This window comes from Rhinolophus sinicus, chromosome 1 (assembly GCF_057876585.1).
Source record: "Rhinolophus sinicus isolate RSI-liver-muscle chromosome 1, RSI-T2T, whole genome shotgun sequence".
Lineage (NCBI taxonomy): Eukaryota > Metazoa > Chordata > Mammalia > Chiroptera > Rhinolophidae > Rhinolophus > Rhinolophus sinicus.
The window spans coordinates 11,799,305-11,809,857 of record NC_142501.1 but is presented as its reverse complement, the minus strand read 5'-3'; the positions used below and the strand labels follow the sequence as shown (position 1 = coordinate 11,809,857).

Here is a 10,553-nt window from a genome sequence, read left to right as displayed (position 1 = left end):
CGCTGACCTTCGATTGGCTGCCACCAAAAGTTCCCACCCCGAAGGCTCTCCGAGACCAGTGGGAGGAGGGGGCGGAGCTCACAGGCTTTTCTTGCAAGACAATTCGTAGTGTTATTTGCTTTTCAAACTCATCCCCCTTGGCTAATGGTTGTAGGAGATATCAATCATTTCCACTCCCCCCCCCCCACACCCCACTTCCCCGCTCTGCCGGAAAGTTCTAGGAAAAGAAGCGCAAACATCTTTTAGCCAGAAGCGCTGATAAAAGAAGCTTTCTGATTGGCCAGAAGCTGGCTTGGACCATCTGTGGGAGGAATGTGTATCCCCTGCCCTCCTGGAGGTGAGTTCGTCCGCGAGGGGGCCGGTCGGGAGCGCGGGAGACTGGAGTGGCGCCTGCGCAGTAGATGAGGCCGCAGTGGCCGCAGCGGAGTTTAGGACGGGTGTGATGTGGTAGAGGTTCTTGATGCTTCCCCAATTCCCAGGTTCCGGGGAGTGCGGCCGTGAGGTGCATCAAAAAATTCAGCCCTTGCCCCGCATTCCGCAGGGAAATCTCATTTTAAAAGACCGAAGATATTACGCGCTTTAAAATCTAAAATTTTAAAGCGTTTAAAGTGATGTCTGTAAACAAAGGGAGAACAAGTGAACTTGGAGGCGGGTGAGCCGATTGGACTCAGGCAGTTGAAGTCATACTTTCCTCGGAGCCCATTTCCTCTCCTGTGAAATGGAGAGCGTATGTACACCACATACTGAATGAAAGCGAGAATCCAGGATGTTGAGGCCACACCAAGAGGGCCCCCTCTTGCTCTGCGGTCAGCAAACCCAGACAAATCACTGCCATCTTCCTGACCCGGGCAAGTCATCTCACCCCTGAGCCTCTTGACTCATCTTTAAAGATGGGCTAGTGGAACCCACTTCATGGGGTTGTCCTGAGGTTTAAATGAGAAAGTATGTAAGTACCAGGGACGTAGTAGGTACTCAACACTCAACAGCTGAATGGATAAATGAGAACAAATTTATCAGGACAGATCTGGTCTGCCATCACCGTCATAGGTTGGTCGGATGCACCCCTGCTCTCACCCCTGCCTCACCCCCATCCCTCCACCTCGCACCCCTCACTCTGCCAACCCCGCCAACCCTGCCAACCCTTGGCTGGTGCTGAAAGGGGAGAGAAGCCCCCCAGCAAAGATACCTGTGTTCAGGATTTGCCATCACGTGCCTTTCGGTTACCTGGACCGTTCTGCTGTCTCAGCTGCTCTCTGCCTCAGTGTAGCTACTAGCCGTGCCCAGGGGAATGAACACACACACCCTTGACAAATGACTGTGGAAGTTTCAGTTCTGAATCCAGAGTAAAACAATCCAAGTTGTCTGGAATTGTGTCTTCTTGGCAATCATTCCTGGTATTCCGGTTACGACCTGTCTCTCCTTCACCCCCTTATCTGCTTTGCTTCTTTGGAGACCTTACGCGTGTCTGTCTCAGAGACCCCAGGCCTGGGTGAGTCAGAACGCCTCTGCCTGGTCTTCCTGCCCCCCCCTCCAGCCTGTCCTGTTCACTGTGACACCCTTCATCCCCTCAAGGACCCCTCGAGGGAGGCAACTTTTCGAGGCAGCTCCGTGGGGCTGAGACACTGGTATAGATCTGGGGGCAGCCTCTGCAGCCTCATTTCCTCCTGCGAGGGGGTAATAGCACCTCCCACGCAGGGCTGCACTCCTCTGCACCATATCCACTCTCCCTATCCTTGCTGCTACTCAGTGTGCCTATAGTCAGCATTCTGGATCTTTCTAGAGAGATGGGAATCCCTTTATACTGAATTCTGCTCCCCTCATCCCAAGGGCCTTCTGTACGTTCTTGGTGACTAAAGGACAACCGCATGACACAGTCACAGGTTTAAGGTGGTCCGAGAGTTTTAGAGCCAGGAGGGGCCTTGAAAGATTCTAATCTAACCCCTCTCTGAGAGCTGGTATGTGTTGAACATATGTGGAATGCTGGCCTTATTCTAAGTGCTTTCAAGGATTAATTAATACTCATATTTGATACTCACAATAACCCCATATGAGGCTTGTATCATTCCCATTTTATAGATAGGAATACCAAGGCCCAAAGGAGGTTAAGTGAAATGCCCAAGGTCACATAGCTAGTGAATGGCAGAACTGAGGATTGAACACAAATAGTCTATCACCCCGCTGGCCCCGAAAGGGACCTCTGCTGCTTCTAACTCCTCACTTCCTCCCCTCCTAGAGAGTAAATATTGATTGAGTTCCTTGCAGGAATATCTCATGCTGATTGAACATTATATGCCAGGCACGTGCTAAGCACGTCACATCCTCTCTGTTGTTGGATGCAGTGACCCTGGGAAGTGCAAACTCTCATTATCTCAATGTAACAGGCAAGGAAACTGAGGTCCAGAGAGAGCCCAAGGTCATGCAACAAGTCAGCTAGAATCAAAACCAGCCTCAGGTCACCTGCTCTTGGGACCGGTGTTTTTTTCCATGACCCGGAGTCATCTTTCTGGTTTCATTAATAAGCTTTCTTGAGTGCCTGCCTTGGACGAGGCACTGTGCTGGGGCCACCAGAGTGAAGGTGACAGAGTCCCAAGCAACTCTAGCAGATCCTGGCCATGTAAGAATGCCAGCCCTGACTTTTCTAGAAGAGCCCAGAATCTAGATTTTTGTGTGAAATCCCCTGACTCAAATTTTGGCAATGAACTTAAATTGAAAACACTGTAGCCACAGTAGAACATCTCTGTGGACTGGTTCACCCTGAGGGCTGCCTGTCTGTGACTTCGATTCAAGAAGGGAAGAGAAATGTATGAACGAATCCTTGCGGCGTGAGTGGATACAGGACGCCAAGGAGCACTTCTAGCCCTGGATAGGTGGAGGCACATTGGGAAGGACATTCTGGAAGGAGAGCCCTGACGAATGGGTAGGAATTTACGAGATGGACACAGGAGAAAGGACCTCCTCCTGAGTAGATGGAATAGCACGTGTAGAGGTATTCCACCAGTGGTGGCATTTGGAGACAGCAGGTGACACTCTTTGCTCAGGTGTTAAGTGGGAGATTGGTAAGAGGTAGGTCTGACCCAAGCGCCTGCTTGGAGCCACGTAGACAGCAGAACGACAAAAGAGAGTGAAGCAAGGCCTGGCGTGGAATTCATTCAACAGCTTCTGTCAGGAATTCATTCAACAGCTATTTTGTTGAGCACCATGGGCAGAACCATCATAGACGCTGGTTTCCAGTGGGGAGGCAGATAGTCAGCAGTGGCGACCTATGACTGGTGAACGTTGAGCAGGAAAGGACTTGTTGTATGAAGACTAAATACCCTATGCTGTGGTCCCCGGACCAACGGCATCTGTGACTTGTTAGAAATACACGTCCCTAGGCCCTTCCCCACCAAACAGCTGGACATTGGGGGGGAGGGCCCACTCTCTGTGTTTTCATAAACCTTTCTAGCAATTCTGATGCATGCTCTTGTTTGAGAACTACTGCCCTTAGGTCATGCTAGGTCCCACCTTTATCCCTGTTCTCTGGCCGTTTTAGTGTTTCTCAATCTCCTCAAGATCCTGTCTACCTCAGGGCCTTTGCACTTACTGTTCTTAACATGGCTGCATGATACTTGCCCTCATGACCTTCTGATTTTTGTTCAAATTTAAAGAATCACCCCCCAATCTGCCAGTCTCAATCTCCTTGTCTTACTTTTCTTTCTTCATAGCACTCACTACGACCCGATATTATATTCTGTATTTATTTGTATAGTATCTGTCTTCCTCCCTTAGAAGGTTAGTTTCATGAGATTTGGTTTCTTTTGTCCTCCCAGTATCTAAGACAATGCCCAGCATGGCAAGACACTCAGCAAATATTTTTGAACGAATGAATGAATCTTGTAGAATTTTCCCTTCTGTCCATTCATTCGTTCAGCAAGCACAGATTCTTGTGTAGGTAACGGGCTGATTGCTGGAAGGGGTGCCATGGCTAATCAGATCGCGGCAACCTGATGTCTGGGTTCTCCACCCTTCCCCCCCCCCCCCCCCATTGCACAGCCAGCTCCAGACCCATACAACCTACAGACCTGTAGGCTCCATGGAGGAGGAGGAGTTAACAGCTGCTCCCCAAAGCCAGGGACTGGGCTGTTTGGGCTAATTACGAAGTGAGGGCTTTCAGTGAGAAGGAAGCAGAGCGGCAGCTGCTGATAAGTTGTTCTCAGGGACTGTTCAATCATCCTGGGGTTGAATGCTTCCCGACAGCCTTGACAAGCAGCATGCGTCTGAGCCGCGGCTGGGGGCCAGGGACAGCCGTAGTATTCCACGCACGGCGCCGGCCCGATCGCGCCCACTGCAGGCACAAATCCCTCCGCCGTCATTCCCGGGGGTTGTCCGCTGCTTGAGCTGCTCCTCGGAACCCCATCACTTGTAGAGTGTATTAGCAGGATTGTTGGACGCACAACAATTCCTTCGGGTAAGTAAGAGGCTGTATGGGAAATTAGTGGGAAAAGGTCTCTTGAGAGTTATTCAGCTTGAATCCTCAAGAATACTTTTCATGCATTAAAGCAGATTTGCACTAATGCCCTTGTGTCAGAGGGCAATGCAGAAAAGAGAGCTAGTGGATTCAGAGGAATTTTATGTATTTAGATCAGGGTTTCTCCACCTTGGCACCATTGGCATTCTGGATTGGACAATTCTGTGCTGTGGGGGGCCGTGCTGTGCCTTGTAGCATGTCTGGCCTCCACCCACTAGATGCCAGAATCATCTCCCTCACTGTGACAACCAAAAATGTCCCCGGGTATTGCCAGATGTCCCCTGGGGAGCAAATCGTCCATGGGTGAGGACCCCTGGTATACGAGTAGGAAATACTGATTTTAAAATTGAAATCTGCAAGGGTTGGGCCTCAGATCATCCAGGTTTGAATCCTGCTTTGCCGCAAGCTCTCTGTGTCTGTTTCCTCACCCCAAGGATCAGCTGAGTTAACACAGATAAGGGGTCTAGAACAGTGCCTGACAGGTAGTAAGACCCAGTAGACACCAGCTCTTAGTAACAGCCATTGGGGTGCTGTTGAATCCCCTGAGGGTGGTAGTTAATGCAGTAGTGGTGTCTGTTTTACAATTTTCTATAGTGCACCGTGTCACATTTGCCTTCTGGTACTCTGCCTTCTCACCGTAATAACCTTTGCTGTTCGGTTTTCCACTGTCCATGTGGGCCTGGTTGTTTATGCCTCGGCTGATGCGGTGTTTGGTGTGGCCATCTCAATAAAGGGCAGAGGAAATGGGACTGACTCACCGTCCATGCGCCGAGAATGCAAAGTGGAGCTCAGCCGTGGCCTTGGAATTGCACGGAGGCTGCAATGGCTGGATTCTGTCAGCAGGGGGCAGCAGCAGACGAGAAACTGCCTGTGCAGGAGAGAGCCAAGGGCTGCCAGGTTTTGATTTACTTTGCAGCTGCATGTATTTAAAGTTAAGCAAATCATCCCTCCAGAGCCACACAGTCCTTTAGCAGCCCACAATAGCTCCTCTGCAGGAGCCAACAGCTGCTTTTCTAGAACATTCCACATTTAGCATGTCTGTCCATTTCCCAATGGTTCAGTCGGAACCTAGGCCAAATTCTGCTGGGGGCAAGGTTAAGCTGGTTCCTGTTGCTCTAGGTTCCTTTCCCCCTACTGCTCACCTCACCCCCTCCTGCCCTTTCCCAGATAGCACCCCAAGCAGCTGCACCTCACACTCAGGCCCCATCTCACGTTCCCCATCACCACATAAAACTTTAGCGAGTCTCATAATTTCCCTTGATCCACTCTTGACCCCCTCTATTGCGTTTTCAACCCAGAAGCCGGGGTCATCTTTATATTTTTAAAGTTTTGAATAGGCAGTCTCTCCCTTTGTTTTAAAATTTCAAAGACGGAAAAGAGACACAGAGAACATTTCCTCCACCCCCACCACAGGCCTGCAGTTCTCATTCCCAGGGGCTACCACACTTAACAGTTTCTTAGCATCCTTTCCGAGGTACTTTACATAGATGCCAGCAAATAGGCAGGCACCTTCTTTCTTATCCTTTCTTTCCACCTTTCCTCCCTAAAGAGAAGCTGTCACACACACTCTTTTCTGCACTTTGCTTTTCCCTCTCACAGTGTACTTTGGAGAGGTTCCATGTCAGCACCCACAATGCCCCTCGTTCTTTGTTGTTGTTGTTTTTCAATATCTGTGTCCTGTTGAGCTGCAGAGAGTGGTCCTTCTAAGTCTTGTCATATTTCCCCTGCAACGCTCTCAACTCCACTCCTACTCTCCTTGGAAGTAGGAAGCAGCCCTTCCCAAAGAGCTGTCCACCTGGCGTGTAGGTCACTGCCCGTCTCCCGCTGTAGCCCACTTTCTGTGCCTTGGGCAAACCGGCTTTGTGCATCCTCAAACTGGACTCGCCTCTCCTGCCCCAGGGCCTCTGCCCCTGTTGTCCCCTCCTAACCTAGTTTGCTCCGACTGTGTTTTTCTCAGCTCAGCCATCGCTTGCTCCACATGTCCTGCACATTCCATAACAGCGCTGACCATCGTTTGCAATTGCCGGCAGTATAGCACAGTGAAGAAGTCATGGGCTCTAAGGCCAGACTCTTGGGGTTCAAATCCCACCTTGGCCTCTTGGTAGCTGTGTGACCTTGGGCAGCTTGCCACACCTCCCTGCCAAGTGGAATGGGAGCAGTAATAGATCCTTCGTCCTGGGCTTTTGTGGGGAGGATTCAAAGACTGGTGAGTCAGCACAGAGCAAGCCTCCAGGACCCTGGTGACTGGAGTACATCTCTTTTCACCTGGTGGGTGCAAACCCTTGAGGGCAGGGACCAGGTCTTCTATGCAGGTGTCATGTCCCAGTGCCTGGTTTTAAACTGTGCCCCCTGTGATACTAGTTAAAATAACCGTAATTGACGTTGGTGCCAGGCTCATCCTTAGATTATTTCATGTCATCCTCACAGCAATCTTCACAGGTCGGTAGCATCATTATTGCTATTTTCCAGGTGAGGAAACTGAGGCACAGAGAGGTTAAGTAACTTGCCAGAGGTCACAGAGGAGCAGAGCTAGGAGTCAAACCCAGGAAGCCTGGGTTTCTTCTAATAAACATTTGAAAAACATTGTCTTCACTCAAAGACATTCTCTCTGTGATTGAGCGTAGGCTGTGCTCAGGGCACCCTTCTCATCCATCTCTTCCTGGTTCAATTGTGGGCAGGTTTTGAGATCCCCTCCTTCCTCCAACCAGCCAGCCCATGTCCTGATCTACCTCTGGACCCTCAGCAGGAGTGCTGGCCAGTCCCTCCACCGGGGTTCAGACCCCGATTCTCCTCTCCAGGCCCTGCTCTGGTAGGTATCCCCTCTCACTCCTAGGCCTTCCATTTCCATTGCCCATTTGCCCTGCCCCCTCCCTCATGCTGCCTCCACAAGCTGAAATCCTTCCCAGTCCTGCGTTTCCCACACCTCCCTTCAAAGGTGGCTCCTCCGAGAGCGTTTGCCCATCCTCTTTCATCCCCTCATTTCCCACTTATTCCATAATCTACTGTAGTCTTCCCTCTGAACTTGTGTCAAAGGTCACTCCTGGCTGAGTGGTCAACTCCAGTGCCAGGCTGCAGGAATCAGGGTCACTGTGTCCTTAGCGTGCCAGGCCCATGATAAGCACTAAGCCCTACGGTAACCTCATGAAGTGGGGGGACTGTTGTTATCCCCATTCTGCAGACGCAGAAACCAAGGCACAGAGAGGTTAGCAACGTGCCTAGGATCATACACTTGAAACAGCGGGGCACGATTCAAACCACACTTTTGGCCACTCTGCCACACTGTCTCTTACGGGGCATCTCTGCTGAGTTGGCACAGCCCACCTGTCCTCCCTCCTGGCCTTCTCTCCACCTGCTTGGTGTCGTCCCTTCTCCTGGTTCTCTTCCTATCCCTTGACTGGTCTTTCTCCAATGCACTGGAGGCTCCTCTGCCCCCTGCTTTGGAAATGGTGGTCCCCTAGGGCTCTGTGCTCCCCCTTCCTTCCTTCCAGGCGCTCCCTGGCAAGTGCACTCAGGTCAAGACTTACCCCCTACAACAGGCCACTTGACATGACTAGACTTGGGAACAACTATATCCCACTCTCCTTGCTCTCAAAGAGTTACATGAGGGTCAAAACGGACACCACATATCGCCTAAGATAGGCTTTGCAAACTGTGACGTGCTGGATAAAGGTAAGGGCTCTCACTGTTACCATGATTGGCTGCATTCGAGGTCGGTTCCTTATTCCCTGCTCAAGTATTCTTGGAGCCTGTGGTTAGCACCGGAACGTGGCCCCCATGAGTTGGAATCTGGCGGCTTTCAAACAGCCTGAAAATACGTGATAGCTGTTCGGAACGAAAAGTCCCGGAGTCTCTTCCCAATGGAACCATAGGAATAAACCCCGGTGGCCGAAGGTGTTGCCTGCCTGGGTGGCCTTAGGTCCGCGTCCTGGGCCTCTGGGAGCTGTACACAGGCGTGATTGCTTCTAAACTCAGGCATCCCGCAGAGGAAGAAGAGGGAGCTGGCGAGACGCACGCAGCACAGAGCCTCTGAGCACACCTCGACCAAGGGCTCGGTGCCCAGTAGTGGGACAGGAAGGACAGATGGGCAGCAGGATGGACTCTTTAGTCACCGGATCTGGTCTTGGAGTCTGACTCCACCCAGAAAAGTGTCTCTGTTTCACCCTCTCAGAGGGAAGACCCCCAGTCTCCCCAAAGAGACATCTTGCTTGCTGGGAAAAATTTTTAAAATCTGACTAACATAATCTTTGTTTTGGAGGGGGGACCCCACTTGGGGATACGGGAAACCAAAGAGCAGACACCAAATTGTGTGAAGTAGCCCCTCAAGGTGCTAGCACCTCAGCTCTCTGTTCTGTTCTCTCAAGCTTCAACAGTTGGCACGTCCATTTTCCAGAGGAGGAAACTGAGGCTCAGTGAAATGAATTAAAGACATGTACAACACAACGTGGATAGTAAGAAGGGAGAGTGGGATTAGACTTCAGATCTCTCTACAAATCGGCTCCATTGCTCCCTGGCTGGGTGGCCTTGGGGGAGCTAATGAACTTGGCTGCGCCTCTGTTTCCTTGTCTATAAAATGGGACCAAAGACCTACCTCAGAGAGCCGTGAGGATTAAATGGGATAATGCATATAAAGCACTTAAAACAGCCACAGAGTAAACACTCAACAAAGGTGGGGAGCTAGTACTACTCTGGGGCATTGAACGAATGATTAAATGAATGACTGAAGAATGGAAATGTTCTCCTGCCGTCTACCGGTGGGTGGGAAACCTTCCTTACAAGAAACCAAAGAACCGAAGGCAATTTCCTTTAGATGGAAAGAAAGTGCCCACTGAAGCAGTTTCTTGTGGCAGAAGAATTGGCCATCACTTTCTCTGTGTTCTTTGCATTCTTGAAGGATCTTTCCCAAAGCGGAGACAGGGCTGCCGCTCGGAGCAGCCCATCCGCCACAATCTCTCTGGCGACGCTGACAGGGTGGTGTTTTGTGATGATGATGCAAGAAACCTTCCAATAACTGACCCTCCGCTTCGGCAAGAAGCTTTGAATTTTGCAAAACTGCTGGGGTAGAGCAATTTCTCATCTGGCGCTGGCTCACCCAGCAAATTTCACAGCCATCTCTGATGCCCTCTGCCAGACTGATTGCCCTCTGCTCGTGTCTTGAGAGTGAACAAATGTGAGCCTCAGAGGAGGGATGGACAAGTGGCCTGAGACCCAGAGAAGCTGGAGTGGTGAGAGGAGGGCAGGTTTCTTCCTGGAGCACATCCAACTTGGTACCCCAGGCACCGTGGTGAATACAGAAAACGTTAGAATGTTCTCTATTTCCACAGCATCATGTTCAATGGCAGCTCCCACGTGGTCCCCTGGCTGCTGCTGCTCTTTCTAGTCTGTATCCCTAAATATGGGGTGCACATAGGGCTGTCGTGCATGTACCCCCACAGGACAGAGGAGTTTAGTGGGTCCGAGCTTGGGTTCTGGGGTCAGATAAACCAGGATGGGCCCCGACTCCAGCACTGTCTTCGTTTGGGGTTCGCCCAGAACAGACCCTGAGTAAGGACCGAGTACCCTGGTTTATTGTGAGCCAGTTCCTGGAAGCACCACTTGGGGAATGGGGCTATAACACAGGGAGGAGAAAGAAACAAGGAGGGCGCCACTAAGCCAGCTGCCGCAGTGGGCACCTCAGCCCTGCTAGGGACTCGGCGAGACTGCATGCGTGGAGGACGCCTGGAGTCCCCCCAGCTGAGGGCTGAGGAAGCTGGTGAGTTCTTACGTGACTCACCACCCAGCACTGGCAGAGGGCTGTACAGCTGTTACCCTCGGCACCCCCTCCTTGCCCTGTGCAGGGGCCGGGCATCCGCAGCCAGGAATAAAAACCCCTTGGCCCGCGAGTCTCAGGTCTGCGGTGTAAGTGGGCGGAGGGTGGGGAGCAGCGCAGCACCTCTGCGGCCACTCCCCCAGCACAATCGTGAACCTCTGCTTCAGTCTCCCAAGCTGTTACACGGACCATGATATCCATCCCGGGGCTTGGCGTAAGGATTCAGGGAGAGGGGACTAA

The 10,553-nt window shown here is 51.4% G+C and overlaps 1 long non-coding RNA gene across 1 annotated transcript in view; it reads left to right on the top strand.

The window, feature by feature from the left end:
* The first annotated feature begins 127 nt into the window (after nucleotides 1-127).
* The window catches only part of LOC141570167 (uncharacterized), a 20,459-nt gene continuing 10,033 nt past the window's right edge, over nucleotides 128-10,553 (top strand). Inside the window, exon 1 of the long non-coding RNA XR_012494113.2 lies at nucleotides 128-337. This is a non-coding gene — a long non-coding RNA (uncharacterized LOC141570167). The remainder of the gene's footprint in view (nucleotides 338-10,553) is intronic.